Genomic DNA, 19711 nt, shown 5'->3' with positions numbered 1-19711 from the left:
AACAATTGAAGCTCATTTGGACTGCATACCGATGTTAACGAATGCACCAGTAAGAATAGTACGCAGTCATACACCATGTTAACAAATATTATACATACACGTTAACAAATACGACAACTAAATTAGTGCGGGTAATTCTGCCCTAAGAGGCGCCAACCCAGCTACTAGTGACAAGTTAACAGGCTAGGATTCTAGATCAATTGGTACTTGGCACAAAGTATCCTCGAGCGCCTTACGCCTACCGATAATCTTTCTTTGTACGCATGCAAAGATAAAGTCATCAGTGCATGCATGCACGCGTGCATGATAGCGGCAAAGAATTCTTGGCTTCCCTGTACACCCGGCCAGCTACCTTCGCCTCCCTTCTCGCCATCCTTAATTTATCACGATGACGAACACTAAGCTACCAGCAAGCTACAAAGCGAGCAAAAGCAACCATGTCCATTCGAAAACTATCCACCATCCTCGCCGTGCTCTTACCTACGTTTTGGGCGGCCGCGACCGCCGTGCGCAGCTCGACGCTGCTCCTGGCACGCTCGCACTCGCTGCCGTCGCCCAACGCCGGCGCGCCGCTCACCGAATGGGCGGCTTCCCTTGCCGCGCAGTCCGCCGCCGACGTGACACGCGTTGCCATGCTCGCGGCAGCCGTGCCTGCCAAAGCCAAATCTAGGAGCAAAGGCCGGTCGTTCGTCCCGATCGCTTCGGGCCGGCAGATCCTCAGCATCAACAATTACGTGGCCCGCGCGCGGCTCGGCACGCCGCCACAGACGCTGCTGGTTGCCATCGACCCCAGCAACGACGCCGCCTGGATCCCGTGCAGCGCCTGCGTCGGCTGCGCGCCCAAGTCGTCCCCGTCCTTCGCCCCGACGGACTTGCCCACGTACAGGCGCGTCCTGCCCCGGCGGCCCCGGCGCATCGTGCGCGTTCAACATGTCTTACGGGTCGTCCACGCTCCAGGCCGTGCTCGGGCAGGACGTGCTGTTAAGACTAAACCATGGGCTACTACAGGAAACGGCCCATCCGAAGAAGCCCAGGAGGTGGTTCAGCTCGACAAGCGGCTGAGACAGCCAGCCCAGCGATATGCATCAGACGAGTGGGTCAAGTGAACTATATATCGACGTGTCCCAGCTTCCGTGTCATTCGGCCATTGGTTGAACGGCTCTGCCGTCAGCTTGTAAGAGGAGAAACCTGTAACTAGCTACTGCAATTCGAATACTGAAGCAATTCCCCTGTCGATCCTCTTTCCTCCATGGCAATCCCTTGAGATCCATAGCTAGTTGTTAACAATTGGTACTCAGAGCCAAAATTTCCCCACACACGCTGGAGCATCCGCACGAGACTAGGCTGGCGGCGGCAGCGGCGCGCCGGCGTCAGGAACTCATGGACAATCTCACTTCGGAGGGCAAGGCGGTCTATGAGACGGTCACGCAAGCAAGCGAGGCGACCCATCTTCGCTACCAGAAGGAGCTCGAGGCGATGATTGTGGCGGCGGTGGGCAGCGCAGTTGAGGTGGCGGTGTCGCGCTCGGTTGGGGCGGCCGTCGACAAGGCCATCGAGGCGGCGATGGAAACAGCCGTCAACGACATGCAAGCGTACACCGACGGCGCCGAAGTGGACCTCCTCAAGCAGATCCAGGAACTACGCGTCGCCAAGGGTTCGACGACTCGTCCCAGTGAAGCAGAAGGGGGCGAGCGCTCTCCCAAGGGCGCGGCGGAAGGGAACACGCAGGCGTTCCGTTCATCCATGGCGGCGAAGGGCGCGGCCTCGTCTGGGCCATATATTCCACCGCCAGCTCGAGGTATGGCTGATTTGCCCAGACCGACCTCTTCCTTCTCCAGTCTGTCACACCGCGAGAGGCGGAACGGCGCGTCGTCTTCGTCAGGAAATTCAGGGCATGGACGACCACCATCAGTGGATTTTCCGAGGTTTGATGGAGAGAATCCCAAGTTATGGCAGACGAGATGTGTGGATTATTTTGACATGTTCGACACAGATCCTGATCTTTGGATTGCAGTAGCAGCTATGCAATTTGAAGGACCAGCAGCGCGTTGGCTCTCATCAGTACAACATAAGTTTTGTTCGAGCATCATGGGATGAGTTTTGTGCTGCCGTCCTTGCTCGCTTTGGGCGCAATCAGCATCAATCACTTGTGCGCAAATTGTACAGGCTGCAACAGACAGGATCTGTGGAGGAATACATTTGCTCAATTCTCAGAGTTGATGGATCAGTTGACCGCTTATGAACCTGATCCTGATATGTTACACTATACCACGCGTTTTATTGATGGTCTGAAACACACTGTTAGGATGGTGGTTGCAGTGCAAAGGCCTGCTGATTTAGATGCAGCTTATTCCATTGCCGCCGTGCAAGAAGAGGTTGCTGATTGTGAACCAGAGTACACTCATGCCAACAGGCGAGCTAGTTACTCCAATCCATCTCGGCAGTATAAACAGTCAGCTGAACATAAAGTGCCAATTGAGGTCCGAGTACCTGAAACACAAAAGGTCACTTCAGTTGCTGAGGACAAGTTAGCCACTCCCAAGGCTTACAGGAGGGCAAAAGGTTTGTGTTATATATGTGGTGAGAGGTGGGGCAGAGATCACAAGTGCAATAATACAGTGCAACTGCATGTTGTGCAAGAGATATTGGAATTTTGTGCTACTGATCCTGTGGAATCTGATGATAGTGAAGTGGATTTGATGGTATTATCTGCAGAAACACAAACTTCTGATCCGGCTAACAGTGCTATTCGACTCACTTGTCAAGTTGGAGGACAGGAAGTAGTCTTCTTATTGGATTCTGGTAGCTCACATTCATTTCTCAGTGACAGATTGGCAGGTCATTTAGTGGGTCGGCAACCTTTGAGCAAGGTGCAGAAAGTCAGGATCGCTGGAGGAGGACAACTGGAACGCTCTGCTTGGATTCCTAACTATGGATGGTCAGTGGGGGGACATCAGTTTGTTACCGATTTCAAAATCCTACCTCTGCAACATTATGATGGGATTATTGGGATGGATTGGCTCTCAGCTCAGGGAACTATGAGTGTTAATTGGTCACAAAAATGGCTATCCTTTGATTACAAGGGCACAAAAGTGGTTCTACAAGGAGATCTGCCATCTGAGTGTGAATTCATTGTGGTAGAACTCCAACTTATCCAAGACACACAAGAAACAAAAGTGACTGTGATAGATGATGTACCTGAGGAAATTCAACAAGTCATTGCTTCCTTTGCTGATATTTTTGAGGAACCTACTGGTCTTCCTCCTCGTCGCTCCTGTGATCACAAAATACCACTGGTGGAGGGAGCTCGTCCTGTTAACATTAGACCATACAGGTATTCCACTGAGCAAAAGACAGAAATGGAACGACAAGTGAAAGAAATGCTAGCCTCTGGTGTAATTTCACCGAGCACTAGTCCGTTTGCCTCCCCAATCATTTTAGTTAAAAAAAAGGATGGCACATGGCGACTTTGTGTTGATTACAGACAACTGAACATGTTGACACTGAAGACTAAATATCCTTTGCCCGTGATAGATGAATTGCTCGATGAATTATCAGGTGCCTCATGGTTTTCCAAATTGGACCTTCGTGCTGGGTATCATCAGATCCGTTTGGCTCCCGGGGAAGAATACAAGACGGCCTTTCATACACACAATGGTCACTACGAGTTTAATGTGGTATCGTTTGGGATGACGGGAGGGCCATCTACATTTCAAGGAGAGATGAATGTTACTCTAGCGCCTGTGGACCGTGTCTGTGCAGTCGTATTCTTTTATGATATACTGGTGTTCAGTGCTACCTTAGAGGAACATGTGCAGCACCTCAAGCAAGTTTTGCAACTACTCAGGCAACATCAGTGGAGAGTTAAAGAGTCAAAGTGTGCATTCGCCCAGCGTAGCATATCCTATCTGGGCTTTGTGGTCAGTGGGAATGGAGTGTCAACAAACCCAGCTAAGGTGCAAGCGGTCCTTGAGTGGCCAGTGCCCCAATCTGTTAAGGAGCTTCAAGGGTTTCTTGGACTTTCAGGGTGCTACAGGAAATTTGTGCGCAATTATGGTGTTATCAGTCAGCCCTTGACTCATCTTCTGCGCAAGAATGTACCCTTTGTATGGTCTACAACAACACAGACTGCTTTTGAAGTGTTGAAAAAGGCTCTAACATCAGCACATGTACTTGCTTTGCCAGATTTCAAGGTTCAGTTTGTTGTTGAAACTAATGCTAGTGACACTGGAGTAGGTGCAGTGTTGTTACAGAAGGGACATCCAATAACATTTGTCAGTAAGGGCTTGGGACCAAAGAATCGTGGATTGTCCACTTATGAGAAGGAATACATGGCGATTTTATTGGCTGTTGAATAGTGGCGCACATACTTACAACATTCTGAGTTTTTGATTTTTACTGATCACTGTAGTTTGGCCCATCTGGAAGGCCAGCGCTTACATACTCCGTAGCAGCAGAAAGTGTTCACTAAGTTGCTAGGTTTGCAGTTCAAGATCAAATACAAAAAAGGGTCTGAGAATCGGGTTGCTGATGCTTTATCTCACAGACCACATCCTGAGTCTGAATTGTTAGCGATCACTTGTCAACATCCAGCATGGTTGCAGGATGTGTGTGACACCTACCAACATGATCAAGAAGCGCAAGAATTGCTTACGCGATTGGCTGTTCGTTCTGACTCTGAAGATGATTTTTCTCTGCAAAATGGACTGATCAGGTACAAGCAGCAATTGTGGTTGCCTAATGGCTCGCCCTTGACAGTGAAAATTATTGAGGCTTTCCATGCTAGTCCCCTGGGAGGACATTCAGGTGTGCCAGTCACCTTGCGCAAGCTCAAGAAATTATTCTATTGGAAGGGCATGAGTAATCAGGTGCATAAGATGGTGCAAGAATGCTTGATCTGTCAACGTGCTAAACCAGATCGTGCTAAATACCCTGGACTTCTTGCTCCTTTGCCTGTTCCTTCTCAGTACTGGCAACTACTTACTATGAATTTTGTTGAAGGCCTTCCCAAATCAGGTCGCTTCAATTGCATTCTAGTGGTTGTGGACAAACTGTCCAAGTATGCACATTTTATTGGGCTTCAGCATCCCTTTACCGTGTCCACCGTGACTGCAGCGTTCATGGACAACATATACAAGCTTCACGGGATGCCTGAATCAATTGTTACTGATCGTGATCGTATCTTTACCAGTCGTTTTTGGCGAGAGATTGCTGCTCTCACAGGCACTAAGCTCAAGATGAGTTCTTCCCATCATCCTCAGACTGACGGACAGTCAGAGAGCGTGAATCAGTGCTTGGAAGCCTTTCTTCGATGTTTCACGCATGCTTGCCCGGCTAAGTGGGCGCAGTGGCTGTCGCTTGCGGAGTATTGGTATAACACCAGTATGCATTCCTCTCTACAAGGGAAATCTCCATTTGAGACACTGTATGGTCATTCTCCTCGTCAGTTTGGCATATCAGATGCAGACGCTTGTTCCGTGCCAGAACTGTCCACTTGGCTCCAAGATCGTGCATTCATGCTCAGGCTGTTGCAGCAGCATTTGGAACGTGTGCGCGTTCGTATGAAAAATCAGGCAAACAAGAAGAGATCTGACAGGGTATTTCAAGTGGGTGACTCTGTCTTTATGAAACTACAGCCATATGTGCAGTCTTCTGTTGCTCCCCGTGCACATCATAAGCTTCTTTTCAAGTTTTATGGTCCCTTCAAGATACTGGAGCGCATTGGTCCTTCTGCTTATCGCCTGCAACTTCCTCCTCATAGCAAAATTCATCCAGTTTTGCATGTGTCTCAACTGAAGAAAGCATTGGAGCCTCATTGCCAGGTACAATCTGATCTTCCTCCTGTTGATTCACAACTTGCTATCCCTGTCAGAGTGCTTCAACGGCGTTTCCGTCAAGCTGGTGAGCGAGCAGTTCCTCAAGGTCTTATTCAGTGGTCTGATCAGCCGGAGTCATTAGCAACTTGGGAGGATCTGGAAGCGTTGAAGCAGCATTTTCCTCGAGCGGCCGCTTGGGGACAAGCAGCATTTCAAGGGAAGGGGAATGTTAAGACTAAACCATGGGCTACTATAGGAAACGGCCCAACCGAAGAAGCCCAGGAGGTGGTTCAGCTCGACAAGCGGCTGAGACAGCCAGCCCAGCGATATGCATCAGACGAGTGGGTCAAGTGAACTATATATCGACGTGTCCCAGCTTCCGTGTCATTCGGCCATTGGTTGAACGGCTCTGTCGTCAGCTTGTAAGAGGAGAAACCTGTAACTAGCTACTGCAATTCGAATACTGAAGCAATTCCCCTGTCGATCCTCTTTCCTCCATGGCAATCCCTTGAGATCCATAGCTAGTTGTTAACAATTTGTACTCAGAGCCAAAATTTCCCCACACACGCTGGAGCATCCGCACGAGACTAGGCTGGCGGCGGCAGCGGCGCGCCGGCGTAAGGAACTCATGGACAATCTCACTTCGGAGGGCAAGGCGGTCTATGAGACGGTCACGCAAGCAAGCGAGGCGACCCATCTTCGCTACCAGAAGGAGCTCGAGGCGATGATTGTGGCGGCGGTGGGCAGCGCAGTTGAGGCGGCGGTGTCGCGCTCGGTTGGGGCGGCCGTCGACAAGGCCATCGAGGCGGCGATGGAAACAGCCGTCAACGACATGCAAGCGTACACCGACGGCGCCGAAGTGGACCTCCTCAAGCAGATCCAGGAACTACGCGTCGCCAAGGGTTCGACGACTCGTCCCAGTGAAGCAGAAGGGGGCGAGCGCTCTCCCAAGGGCGCGGCGGAAGGGAACATGCAGGCGTTCTGTTCATCCATGGCGGCGAAGGGCGCGGCCTCGTCTGGGCCATATATTCCACCGCCAGCTCGAGGTATGGCTGATTTGCCCAGACCGACCTCTTCCTTCTCCAGTCTGTCACACCGCGAGAGGCGGAACGGCGCGTCGTCTTCGTCAGGAAATTCAGGGCATGGACGACCACCATCAGTGGATTTTCCGAGGTTTGATGGAGAGAATCCCAAGTTATGGCAGACGAGATGTGTGGATTATTTTGACATGTTCGACACAGATCCTGATCTTTGGATTGCAGTAGCAGCTATGCAATTTGAAGGACCAGCAGCGCGTTGGCTCTCATCAGTACAACATAAGTTTGTTCGAGCATCATGGGATGAGTTTTGTGCTGCCGTCCTTGCTCGCTTTGGGCGCAATCAGCATCAAATCACTTGTGCGCAAATTGTACAGGCTGCAACAGACAGGATCTGTGGAGGAATACATTTGCTCAATTCTCAGAGTTGATGGATCAGTTGACCGCTTATGAACCTGATCCTGATATGTTACACTATACCACGCGTTTTATTGATGGTCTGAAACACACTGTCAGGATGGTGGTTGCAGTGCAAAGGCCTGCTGATTTAGATGCAGCTTATTCCATTGCCGCCGTGCAAGAAGAGGTTGCTGATTGTGAACCAGAGTACACTCATGCCAACAGGCGAGCTAGTTACTCCAATCCATCTCGGCAGTATAAACAGTCAGCTGAACATAAAGTGCCAATTGAGGTCCGAGTACCTGAAACACAAAAGGTCACTTCAGTTGCTGAGGACAAGTTAGCCACTCCCAAGGCTTACAGGAGGGCAAAAGGTTTGTGCTATATATGTGGTGAGAGGTGGGGCAGAGATCACAAGTGCAATAATACAGTGCAACTGCATGTTGTGCAAGAGATATTGGAATTTTGTGCTACTGATCCTGTGGAATCTGATGATAGTGAAGTGGATTTGATGGTATTATCTGCAGAAACACAAACTTCTGATCCGGCTAACAGTGCTATTCGACTCACTTGTCAAGTTGGAGGACAGGAAGTAGTCTTCTTATTGGATTCTGGTAGCTCACATTCATTTCTCAGTGACAGATTGGCAGGTCATTTAGTGGGTCGGCAACCTTTGAGCAAGGTGCAGAAAGTCAGGATCGCTGGAGGAGGACAACTGGAATGCTCTGCTTGGATTCCTAACTATGGATGGTCAGTGGGGGGACATCAGTTTGTTACCGATTTCAAAATCCTACCTCTGCAACATTATGATGGGATTATTGGGATGGATTGGCTCTCAGCTCAGGGAACTATGAGTGTTAATTGGTCACAAAAATGGCTATCCTTTGATTACAAGGGCACAAAAGTGGTTCTACAAGGAGATCTGCCATCTGAGTGTGAATTCATTGTGGTAGAACTCCAACTTATCCAAGACACACAAGAAACAAAAGTGACTGTGATAGATGATGTACCTGAGGAAATTCAACAAGTCATTGCTTCCTTTGCTGATATTTTTGAGGAACCTACTGGTCTTCCTCCTCGTCGCTCCTGTGATCACAAAATACCACTGGTGGAGGGAGCTCGTCCTGTTAACATTAGACCATACAGGTATTCCACTGAGCAAAAGACAGAAATAGAACGACAAGTGAAAGAAATGCTAGCCTCTGGTGTAATTTCACCGAGCACTAGTCCGTTTGCCTCCCCAATCATTTTAGTTAAAAAAAAGGATGGCACATGGCGACTTTGTGTTGATTACAGACAACTGAACATGTTGACACTGAAGACTAAATATCCTCTGCCCGTGATAGATGAATTGCTCGATGAATTATCAGGTGCCTCATGGTTTTCCAAATTGGACCTTCGTGCTGGGTATCATCAGATCCGTTTGGCTCCCGGGGAAGAATACAAGACGGCCTTTCATACACACAATGGTCACTACGAGTTTAATGTGGTATCGTTTGGGATGACGGGAGGGCCATCTACATTTCCAAGGAGAGATGAATGTTACTCTAGCGCCTGTGGACCGTGTCTGTGCAGTCGTATTCTTTTATGATATACTGGTGTTCAGTGCTACCTTAGAGGAACATGTGCAGCACCTCAAGCAAGTTTTGCAACTACTCAGGCAACATCAGTGGAGAGTTAAAGAGTCAAAGTGTGCATTCGCCCAGCGTAGCATATCCTATCTGGGCTTTGTGGTCAGTGGGAACGGAGTGTCAACAAACCCAGCTAAGGTGCAAGCGGTCCTTGAGTGGCCAGTGCCCCAATCTGTTAAGGAGCTTCAAGGGTTTCTTGGACTTTCAGGGTGCTACAGGAAATTTGTGCGCAATTATGGTGTTATCAGTCAGCCCTTGACTCATCTTCTGCGCAAGAATGTACCCTTTGTATGGTCTACAACAACACAGACTGCTTTTGAAGTGTTGAAAAAGGCTCTAACATCAGCACCTGTACTTGCTTTGCCAGATTTCAAGGTTCAGTTTGTTGTTGAAACTGATGCTAGTGACACTGGAGTAGGTGCAGTGTTGTTACAGAAGGGACATCCAATAGCATTTGTCAGTAAGGGCTTGGATCAAAGAATCGTGGATTTTCCACTTATGAGAAGGAATACATGGCGATTTTATTGGCTGTTGAATAGTGGCGCACATACTTACAACATTCTGAGTTTTTGATTTTTACTGATCACTGTAGTTTGGCCCATCTGGAAGGCCAGCGCTTACATACTCCGTAGCAGCAGAAAGTGTTCACTAAGTTGCTAGGTTTGCAGTTCAAGATCAAATACAAAAAAGGGTCTGAGAATCGGGTTGCTGATGCTTTATCTCGCAGACCACATCCTGAGTCTGAATTGTTAGCGATCACTTGTCAACATCCAGCATGGTTGCAGGATGTGTGTGACACCTACCAACATGATCAAGAAGCGCAAGAATTGCTTACGCGATTGGCTGTTCGTTCTGACTCTGAAGATGATTTTTCTCCGCAAAATGGACTGATCAGGTACAAGCAGCAATTGTGGTTGCCTAATGGCTCGCCCTTGACAGTGAAAATTATTGAGGCTTTCCATGCTAGTCCCCTGGGAGGACATTCAGGTGTGCCAGTCACCTTGCGCAAGCTCGAGAAATTATTCTATTGGAAGGGCATGAGTAATCAGGTGCATAAGATGGTGCAAGAATGCTTGATCTGTCAACGTGCTAAACCAGATCGTGCTAAATACCCTGGACTTCTTGCTCCTTTGCCTGTTCCTTCTCAGTACTGGCAACTACTTACTATGAATTTTGTTGAAGGCCTTCCCAAATCAGGTCGCTTCAATTGCATTCTAGTGGTTGTGGACAAACTGTCCAAGTATGCACATTTTATTGGGCTTCAGCATCCCTTTACCGTGTCCACCGTGACTACAGCGTTCATGGACAACATATACAAGCTTCACGGGATGCCTGAATCAATTGTTACTGATCGTGATCGTATCTTTACCAGTCGTTTTTGGCGAGAGATTGCTGCTCTCACAGGCACTAAGCTCAAGATGAGTTCTTCCCATCATCCTCAGACTGACGGACAGTTAGAGCGCGTGAATCAGTGCTTGGAAGCCTTTCTTCGATGTTTCACGCATGCTTGCCCGGCTAAGTGGGCGCAGTGGCTGTCGCTTGCGGAGTATTGGTATAACACCAGTATGCATTCCTCTCTACACGGGAAATCTCCATTTGAGACTCTGTATGGTCATTCTCCTCGTCAGTTTGGCATATCAGATGCAGACGCTTGTTCCGTGCCAGAACTATCCACTTGGCTCCAAGATCGTGCATTCATGCTCAGGCTGTTGCAGCAGCATTTGGAACGTGTGCGCGTTCGTATGAAAAATCAGGCAAACAAGAAGAGATCTGACAGGGTATTTCAAGTGGGTGACTCTGTCTTTATGAAACTACAACCATATGTGTAGTCTTCTGTTGCTCCCCGTGCACATCATAAGCTTCTTTTCAAGTTTTATGGTCCCTTCAAGATACTGGAGCGCATTAGTCCTTCTGCTTATCGCCTGCAACTTCCTCCTCATAGCAAAATTCATCCAGTTTTGCATGTGTCTCAACTGAAGAAAGCATTGGAGCCTCATTGCCAGGTACAATCTGATCTTCCTCCTGTTGATTCACAACTTGCTATCCCTGTCAGAGTGCTTCAACGGCGTTTCCGTCAAGCTGGTGAGCGAGCAGTTCCTCAAGGTCTTATTCAGTGGTCTGATCAGCCGGAGTCATTAGCAACTTGGGAGGATCTGGAAGCGTTGAAGCAGTGTTTTCCTCGAGCGGCCGCTTGGGACAAGCAGCATTTCAAGGGAAGGGGAATGTTAAGACTAAACCATGGGCTACTACAGGAAACGGCCCAACCGAAGAAGCCCAGGAGGTGGTTCAGCTCGACAAGCGGCTGAGACAGCCAGCCCAGCGATATGCATCAGACGAGTGGGTCAAGTGAACTATATATCGACGTGTCCCAGCTTCCGTGTCATTCGGCCATTGGTTGAACGGCTCTGCCGTCAGCTTGTAAGAGGAGAAACCTGTAACTAGCTACTGCAATTCGAATACTGAAGCAATTCCCCTGTCGATCCTCTTTCCTCCATGGCAATCCCTTGAGATCCATAGCTAGTTGTTAACAATTGGTACTCAGAGCCAAAATTTCCCCACACACGCTGGAGCATCCGCACGAGACTAGGCTGGCGGCGGCAGCGGCGCGCCGGCGTCAGGAACTCATGGACAATCTCACTTCGGAGGGCAAGGCGGTCTATGAGACGGTCACGCAAGCAAGCGAGGCGACCCATCTTCGCTACCAGAAGGAGCTCGAGGCGATGATTGTGGCGGCGGTGGGCAGCGCAGTTGAGGTGGCGGTGTCGCGCTCGGTTGGGGCGGCCGTCGACAAGGCCATCGAGGCGGCGATGGAAACAGCCGTCAACGACATGCAAGCGTACACCGACGGCGCCGAAGTGGACCTCCTCAAGCAGATCCAGGAACTACGCGTCGCCAAGGGTTCGACGACTCGTCCCAGTGAAGCAGAAGGGGGCGAGCGCTCTCCCAAGGGCGCGGCGGAAGGGAACACGAAGGCGTTCCGTTCATCCATGGCGGCGAAGGGCGCGGCCTCGTCTGGGCCATATATTCCACCGCCAGCTCGAGGTATGGCTGATTTGCCCAGACCGACCTCTTCCTTCTCCAATCTGTCACACCGCGAGAGGCGGAATGGCGCGTCGTCTTCGTCAGGAAATTCAGGGCATGGACGACCACCATCAGTGGATTTTCCGAGGTTTGATGGAGAGAATCCCAAGTTATGGCAGACGAGATGTGTGGATTATTTTGACATGTTCGACACAGATCCTGATCTTTGGATTGCAGTAGCAGCTATGCAATTTGAAGGACCAGCAGCGCGTTGGCTCTCATCAGTACAACATAAGTTTGTTCGAGCATCATGGGATGAGTTTTGTGCTGCCGTCCTTGCTCGCTTTGGGCGCAATCAGCATCAATCACTTGTGCGCAAATTGTACAGGCTGCAACAGACAGGATCTGTGGAGGAATACATTTGCTCAATTCTCAGAGTTGATGGATCAGTTGACCGCTTATGAACCTGATCCTGATATGTTACACTATACCACGCGTTTTATTGATGGTCTGAAACACACTGTTAGGATGGTGGTTGCAGTGCAAAGGCCTGCTGATTTAGATGCAGCTTATTCCATTGCCGCCGTGCAAGAAGAGGTTGCTGATTGTGAACCAGAGTACACTCATGCCAACAGGCGAGCTAGTTACTCCAATCCATCTCGGCAGTATAAACAGTCAGCTGAACATAAAGTGCCAATTGAGGTCCGAGTACCTGAAACACAAAAGGTCACTTCAGTTGCTGAGGACAAGTTAGCCACTCCCAAGGCTTACAGGAGGGCAAAAGGTTTGTGTTATATATGTGGTGAGAGGTGGGGCAGAGATCACAAGTGCAATAATACAGTGCAACTGCATGTTGTGCAAGAGATATTGGAATTTTGTGCTACTGATCCTGTGGAATCTGATGATAGTGAAGTGGATTTGATGGTATTATCTGCAGAAACACAAACTTCTGATCCGGCTAACAGTGCTATTCGACTCACTTGTCAAGTTGGAGGACAGGAAGTAGTCTTCTTATTGGATTCTGGTAGCTCACATTCATTTCTCAGTGACAGATTGGCAGGTCATTTAGTGGGTCGGCAACCTTTGAGCAAGGTGCAGAAAGTCAGGATCGCTGGAGGAGGACAACTGGAATGCTCTGCTTGGATTCCTAACTATGGATGGTCAGTGGGGGGACATCAGTTTGTTACCGATTTCAAAATCCTACCTCTGCAACATTATGATGGGATTATTGGGATGGATTGGCTCTCAGCTCAGGGAACTATGAGTGTTAATTGGTCACAAAAATGGCTATCCTTTGATTACAAGGGCACAAAAGTGGTTCTACAAGGAGATCTGCCATCTGAGTGTGAATTCATTGTGGTAGAACTCCAACTTATCCAAGACACACAAGAAACAAAAGTGACTGTGATAGATGATGTACCTGAGGAAATTCAACAAGTCATTGCTTCCTTTGCTGATATTTTTGAGGAACCTACTGGTCTTCCTCCTCGTCGCTCCTGTGATCACAAAATACCACTGGTGGAGGGAGCTCGTCCTGTTAACATTAGACCATACAGGTATTCCCCTGAGCAAAAGACAGAAATGGAACGACAAGTGAAAGAAATGCTAGCCTCTGGTGTAATTTCACCGAGCACTAGTCCGTTTGCCTCCCCAATCATTTTAGTTAAAAAAAGGATGGCACATGGCGACTTTGTGTTGATTACAGACAACTGAACATGTTGACACTGAAGACTAAATATCCTCTGCCCGTGATAGATGAATTGCTCGATGAATTATCAGGCGCCTCATGGTTTTCCAAATTGGACCTTCGTGCTGGGTATCATCAGATCCGTTTGGCTCCCGGGGAAGAATACAAGACGGCCTTTCATACACACAATGGTCACTATGAGTTTAATGTGGTATCGTTTGGGCTGACGGGAGGGCCATCTACATTCCAAGGAGAGATGAATGTTACTCTAGCGCCTGTGGACCGTGTCTGTGCAGTCGTATTCTTTGATGATATACTGGTGTTCAGTGCTACCTTAGAGGAACATGTGCAGCACCTCAAGCAAGTTTTGCAACTACTCAGGCAACATCAGTGGAGAGTTAAAGAGTCAAAGTGTGCATTCGCCCAGCGTAGCATATCCTATCTGGGCTTTGTGGTCAGTGGGAACGGAGTGTCAACAGACCCAGCTAAGGTGCAAGCGGTCCTTGAGTGGCCAGTGCCCCAATCTGTTAAGGAGCTTCAAGGGTTTCTTGGACTTTCAGGGTACTACAGGAAATTTGTGCGCAATTATGGTGTTATCAGTCAGCCCTTGACTCATCTTCTGCGCAAGAATGTGCCCTTTGTATGGTCTACAACAACACAGACTGCTTTTGAAGTGTTGAAAAAGGCTCTAACATCAGCACCTGTACTTGCTTTGCCAGATTTCAAGGTTCAGTTTGTTGTTGAAACTAATGCTAGTGACACTGGAGTAGGTGCAGTGTTGTTACAGAAGGGACATCCAATAGCATTTGTCAGTAAGGGCTGGGACCAAAGAATCGTGGATTGTCCACTTATGAGAAGGAATACATGGCGATTTTATTGGCTGTTGAACAGTGGCGCACATACTTACAACATTCTGAGTTTTTGATTTTTACTGATCACTATAGTTTGGCCCATCTGGAAGACCAGCGCTTACATACTCCCTGGCAGCAGAAAGTGTTCACTAAGTTGCTAGGTTTGCAGTTCAAGATCAAATACAAAAAAGGGTCTGAGAATCGGGTTGCTGATGCTTTATCTCGCAGACCACATCCTGAGTCTGAATTGTTAGCGATCACTTGTCAACATCCAGCATGGTTGCAGGATGTGTGTGACACCTACCAACATGATCAAGAAGCGCAAGAATTGCTTACGCGATTGGCTGTTCGTTCTGACTCTGAAGATGATTTTTCTCTGCAAAATGGACTGATCAGGTACAAGCAGCGATTGTGGTTGCCTAATGGCTCGCCCTTGACAGTGAAAATTATTGAGGCTTTCCATGCTAGTCCCCTGGGAGGACATTCAGGTGTGCCAGTCACCTTGCGCAAGCTCAAGAAATTATTCTATTGGAAGGGCATGAGTAATCAGGTGCATAAGATGGTGCAAGAATGCTTGATCTGTCAACGTGCTAAACCAGATCGTGCTAAATACCCTGGACTTCTTGCTCCTTTGCCTGTTCCTTCTCAGTACTGGCAACTACTTACTATGAATTTTGTTGAAGGCCTTCCCAAATCAGGTCGCTTCAATTGCATTCTAGTGGTTGTGGACAAACTGTCCAAGTATGCACATTTTATTGGGCTTCAGCATCCCTTTACCGTGTCCACGGTGACTGCAGCGTTCATGGACAACATATACAAGCTTCACGGGATGCCTGAATCAATTGTTACTGATCGTGATCGTATCTTTACCAGTCGTTTTTGGCGAGAGATTGCTGCTCTCACAGGCACTAAGCTCAAGATGAGTTCTTCCCATCATCCTCAGACTGACGGACAGTCAGAGCGCGTGAATCAGTGCTTGGAAGCCTTTCTTCGATGTTTCACGCATGCATGCCCGGCTAAGTGGGCGCAGTGGCTGTCGCTTGCGGAGTATTGGTATAACACCAGTATGCATTCCTCTCTACAAGGGAAATCTCCATTTGAGACTCTGTATGGTCATTCTCCTCGTCAGTTTGGCATATCAGATGCAGACGCTTGTTTCGTGCCAGAACTGTCCACTTGGCTCCAAGATCGTGCACTCATGCTCAGGCTGTTGCAGCAGCATTTGGAACGTGTGCGCGTCCGTATGAAAAATCAGGCAGACAAGAAGAGATCTGACAGGGTATTTCAAGTGGGTGACTCTGTCTTTATGAAACTACAGCCATATGTGCAGTCTTCTGTTGCTCCCCGTGCACATCATAAGCTTCTTTTCAAGTTTTATGGTCCCTTCAAGATACTGGAGCGCATTGGTCCTTCTGCTTATCGCCTGCAACTTCCTCCTCATAGCAAAATTCATCCAGTTTTGCATGTGTCTCAACTGAAGAAAGCATTGGAGCCTCATTGTCAGGTACAATCTGATCTTCCTCCTGTTGATTCACAACTTGCTATCCCTGTCAGAGTGCTTCAGCAGCGTTTCCGTCAAGCTGGTGAGCGAGCAGTTCCTCAAGGTCTTATTCAGTGGTCTGATCAGCCGGAGTCATTAGCAACTTGGAAGGATCTGAAAGCGTTGAAGCAGCGTTTTCCTCGAGCGGCCGCTTGGGGACAAGCGGCATTTCAAGGGAAGGGGAATGTTAAGACTAAACCATGGGCTACTACAGGAAACGGCCCAACCGAAGAAGCCCAGGAGGTGGTTCAGCTCGACAAGCGGCTGAGACAGCCAGCCCAGCGATATGCATCAGACGAGTGGGTCAAGTGAACTATATATCGACGTGTCCCAGCTTCCGTGTCATTCGGCCATTGGTTGAACGGCTCTGCCGTCAGCTTGTAAGAGGAGAAACCTGTAACTAGCTACTGCAATTCGAATACTGAAGCAATTCCCCTGTCGATCCTCTTTCCTCCATGGCAATCCCTTGAGATCCATAGCTAGTTGTTAACATGTGCTCGCCCTCGAGGGCAGCGGCGCTGCGTCGTCGTACACGTCCGGGTGCCTCCGCGTGGTCACCGGCCAGTCCGTGCCGCCGCAGGGGCTCCTCGGCTTTGGGCGCGGGCCGCTCTCCTTCCTGTCGCAGACGAAGGACACCTACGGCTCGGTCTTCTCCTACTGCCTCCCGAGCTACACGTCCTCCAACTTCTCCGGGACGCTGAGGCTTGGCCCCGCCGGGCAGCCGAAGCGGATCAAGACGACGCCGCTGCTCTACAACCCCCACCGCCCCACCCTGTACTACGTCGACATAATCGGCATCCGCGTGGGCGGCAGGTCCATGGCCGTGCCGGCATCGGCACTCGCGTCGTTCGACCCGGCTAAAGGCACCGGCGGCACGATCATGGACGCGGGCGCCATGTTCACGCTGTTCTCGCCCCCCGTGTACGCCCGGTGCGCGACGCGTTCCGGCGCAAGGTGCGGGCACCCGTGTCGGCGCCTCTGGGCGGGTTCGACACGTGCTACCAGGGCCGGTCCTGAGATTTTGGGGGCCCGGGGCGAAACTAAAATACGGGGCCTTTAATTAATATTAATATTATAATACTAATATTTGTTATATACCTATATACACGCACATGAAGATGTTATGAATAAACACTAGAAATCTACTCCCTCCGTTCCTAAATATTTAGAAACGAAGAAAGTATGTCACTATGATCTTGCGATTATCGTGGGGTATATATGATGCCTATGGAGAAAATAACGAAGGTGTGTTTGTCTATCACAAGATATCCTTAGAAATGCAAAGCCATATTCAATAGTAGTCTTACTACAACTATATAGAAGTACACCATATGTTCGAGATACCAAAGATTTGAAGGCAGGTGACTCTAAGAATAGTCCTAATTTTTTTTTTTGCCTTCAAAGTTCTTGGGCTGACCAATGCATGGTAAAATTGCTATTCTGAATAGCAGTATCCGGTAAATTAAGTAGATGACTAACTCCATACGAATGATATGCAAAATATTCTTTTATATCTTTAAAAATCAAATCAAACCATACTACAGCTGTACAAAGTCGTTTTTACCACTTGTCTAAAAGAGTAAATCAAGAGTTAATTAGCCTATTTATATCGTTGACTCACAGTTAATCCAAAAAACTAATCACTCATATTAGTATGAAAAAATCACTCTGTTTCAAATCTATTTGAGATCTACTCCGCGGTATGTCATAAGAACATCCCTATCAAATAGTCAAAACATAATGGTTAATGATACCTATTGTGGAAGACATCGAGCGGCCGAAGTGCTCACATCCAACGGATGACGTGCAGCGCCGGTGCGCCGCCTACTCCGGCGCATAGCCATGTCCCTTGGTATCTTCTTTTCTTCCTCAAGCAAGCTGCGCTGGTTTACCTTTTGCGATCTAGGTCGAGGTCAATGGCGGCGCCTGCTGGGTAGATGTGCGTGTGATACTTGACGTTTCAGGTTTTGCTACTTTTTTTAGGCAATTCAGGTTTTACTACTTGGCAAATACGTACGACTCCAGCTAGCTATTTTTACTTGGGCTGGGCCCAAATTAACTATATATTTTTTGCAGCAGCGCAGGCCTTGAGCGAAAGAGCAGTACAGCATACGTGCGTTAGTCTCTCCTCAAAAAAGATAAGCATACGTGAGTTAGGCTGTTGGCTGCTGCTACCTACGTACCTGAGGAGGGGGCCCCTGGATGTTGGGGGCCCCGGGGCGGCCGCCCCCTCTGCCCTCCCCCCCCCCCCCCCCCCCCCCCCCCCTCAGGGCCGGCCCTGCGTGCTACAACATGACCGGCGGTGGCGTGCGGGTGCCGAGCATCACGGTCGCGTTCGCCGGCGGGGAGGGGGCGGCCGTGACACTGCCTGAGGAGAACGTGATGATCCACAGAACGTGGGGCGGCGTCGCGTGCCTGGCCATGGCGGCGGGCCCGTCGACGGGGGTGAACGCAGGGCTCAACGTGTTGGCCAGCATGCAGCAGCAGAACCACCGCGTGCTCTTCGACGTGGCCAACGCCCGGGTCGGGTTCTCGCGCGAGCTTTGCACGGCCTGATCCATAAGAAATGTTGTGTTTCCGGATTGCAAATTTGCTCATAAAGTCGTCAAGTTGTACGTTTCTTCTGGGAGCTGGCCACTTTTCAGAGCTCGTCTGCTCAAGAAACTTTTCCATTTTAGACTTCCGTGTTATAATACACATCGTTTAAAATTTCCTCCATATATTTCCCAATATTGAAATTTGAAACAATTGCCCGTCTACCTCAGTCGATAGAGCACAAGGCTCCTAACCTTTTTTTAACATAGCATAGTCGCGGATGCTCATACATACGCACATACACTCATTTTTATGAACGCACGCACGCATACCCTACCCCTATGATCACCTTCAAGGGACTGAGCCGGTACATCATCTTGAGATTGACGAAGTAGCCATAGACACCTTCGTAGTCGACCAGACGTCTCCTCCCACTAAATGCACATCGCGGAAGGCCTGTAATAAATGTACGAAAATGCGAGCACCAGTGTCAAGTCTAGGGCTTGAACCCTAGTGGGCCGGGGATATCATAAATATTACTGATAAATGTGATATATATAACCACCTTTTACATCTTGATTTTCTGCAAGAATAGTGCATTGAAAGTTACATAACACATAATTTCCACGAGGTGGACTACCCACAAAGATGTGGAAAGCTGCATGAGTGGGATACCGTGAGAACCTAACGTCATTGAACATTTGCACACACTTTGGCCGAAGATAAGAGGTCACAAGATGAACCGACACCTTTTCCTTATTGTACCGTCATTAGCAACCACTGCCAAGATCCGACGCCTTTTCCTTATTGTACTGTCATTTGCAACCACTGCCAAGATAATCAGACGTTTTGGAAGATGAACGCGATAGCGATTCTTTGTCAAAATTAACATACTAGACTGAGCCATGAGGTTTTTCTTCCTAGTATGGTAGATGCCGTTACCATCGCCCTCTCACAAAGGTTGCAACATTATCCCCGAAGGACCAAAACCCAAGCATAAAACACCCATTGCAACGCGTGGAGGGTCAATACTGCAAATTTGGCTCACCAAACATGCGGAGGTTAAAGAAGAAGGCAACATAAACGAAAATTTCAGAGAAAATACGGCGAGGCGGCGTGCACGTCTACTTCTAATCCTCAATCATACTCAAGTTGTTTCAATTTTTTTTTTGCGGGTGGTTCCAATCTAGTCTT

General features: G+C 48.8%; 1 pseudogene; it reads left to right on the top strand.

The window, feature by feature from the left end:
* The first annotated feature begins 437 nt into the window (after positions 1-437).
* On the top strand, positions 438-18538 carry LOC123066710 (aspartyl protease AED3-like; annotated as a pseudogene).
* Positions 18539-19711: the final 1173 nt, after the last annotated feature.

This window comes from Triticum aestivum, chromosome 3B (assembly GCF_018294505.1).
Source record: "Triticum aestivum cultivar Chinese Spring chromosome 3B, IWGSC CS RefSeq v2.1, whole genome shotgun sequence".
Taxonomy (NCBI): Eukaryota; Viridiplantae; Streptophyta; class Magnoliopsida; order Poales; family Poaceae; genus Triticum; species Triticum aestivum.
The sequence above is the reverse complement of the archived record's forward strand: the minus strand, read 5'-3'. Positions and strand labels throughout refer to the sequence as shown.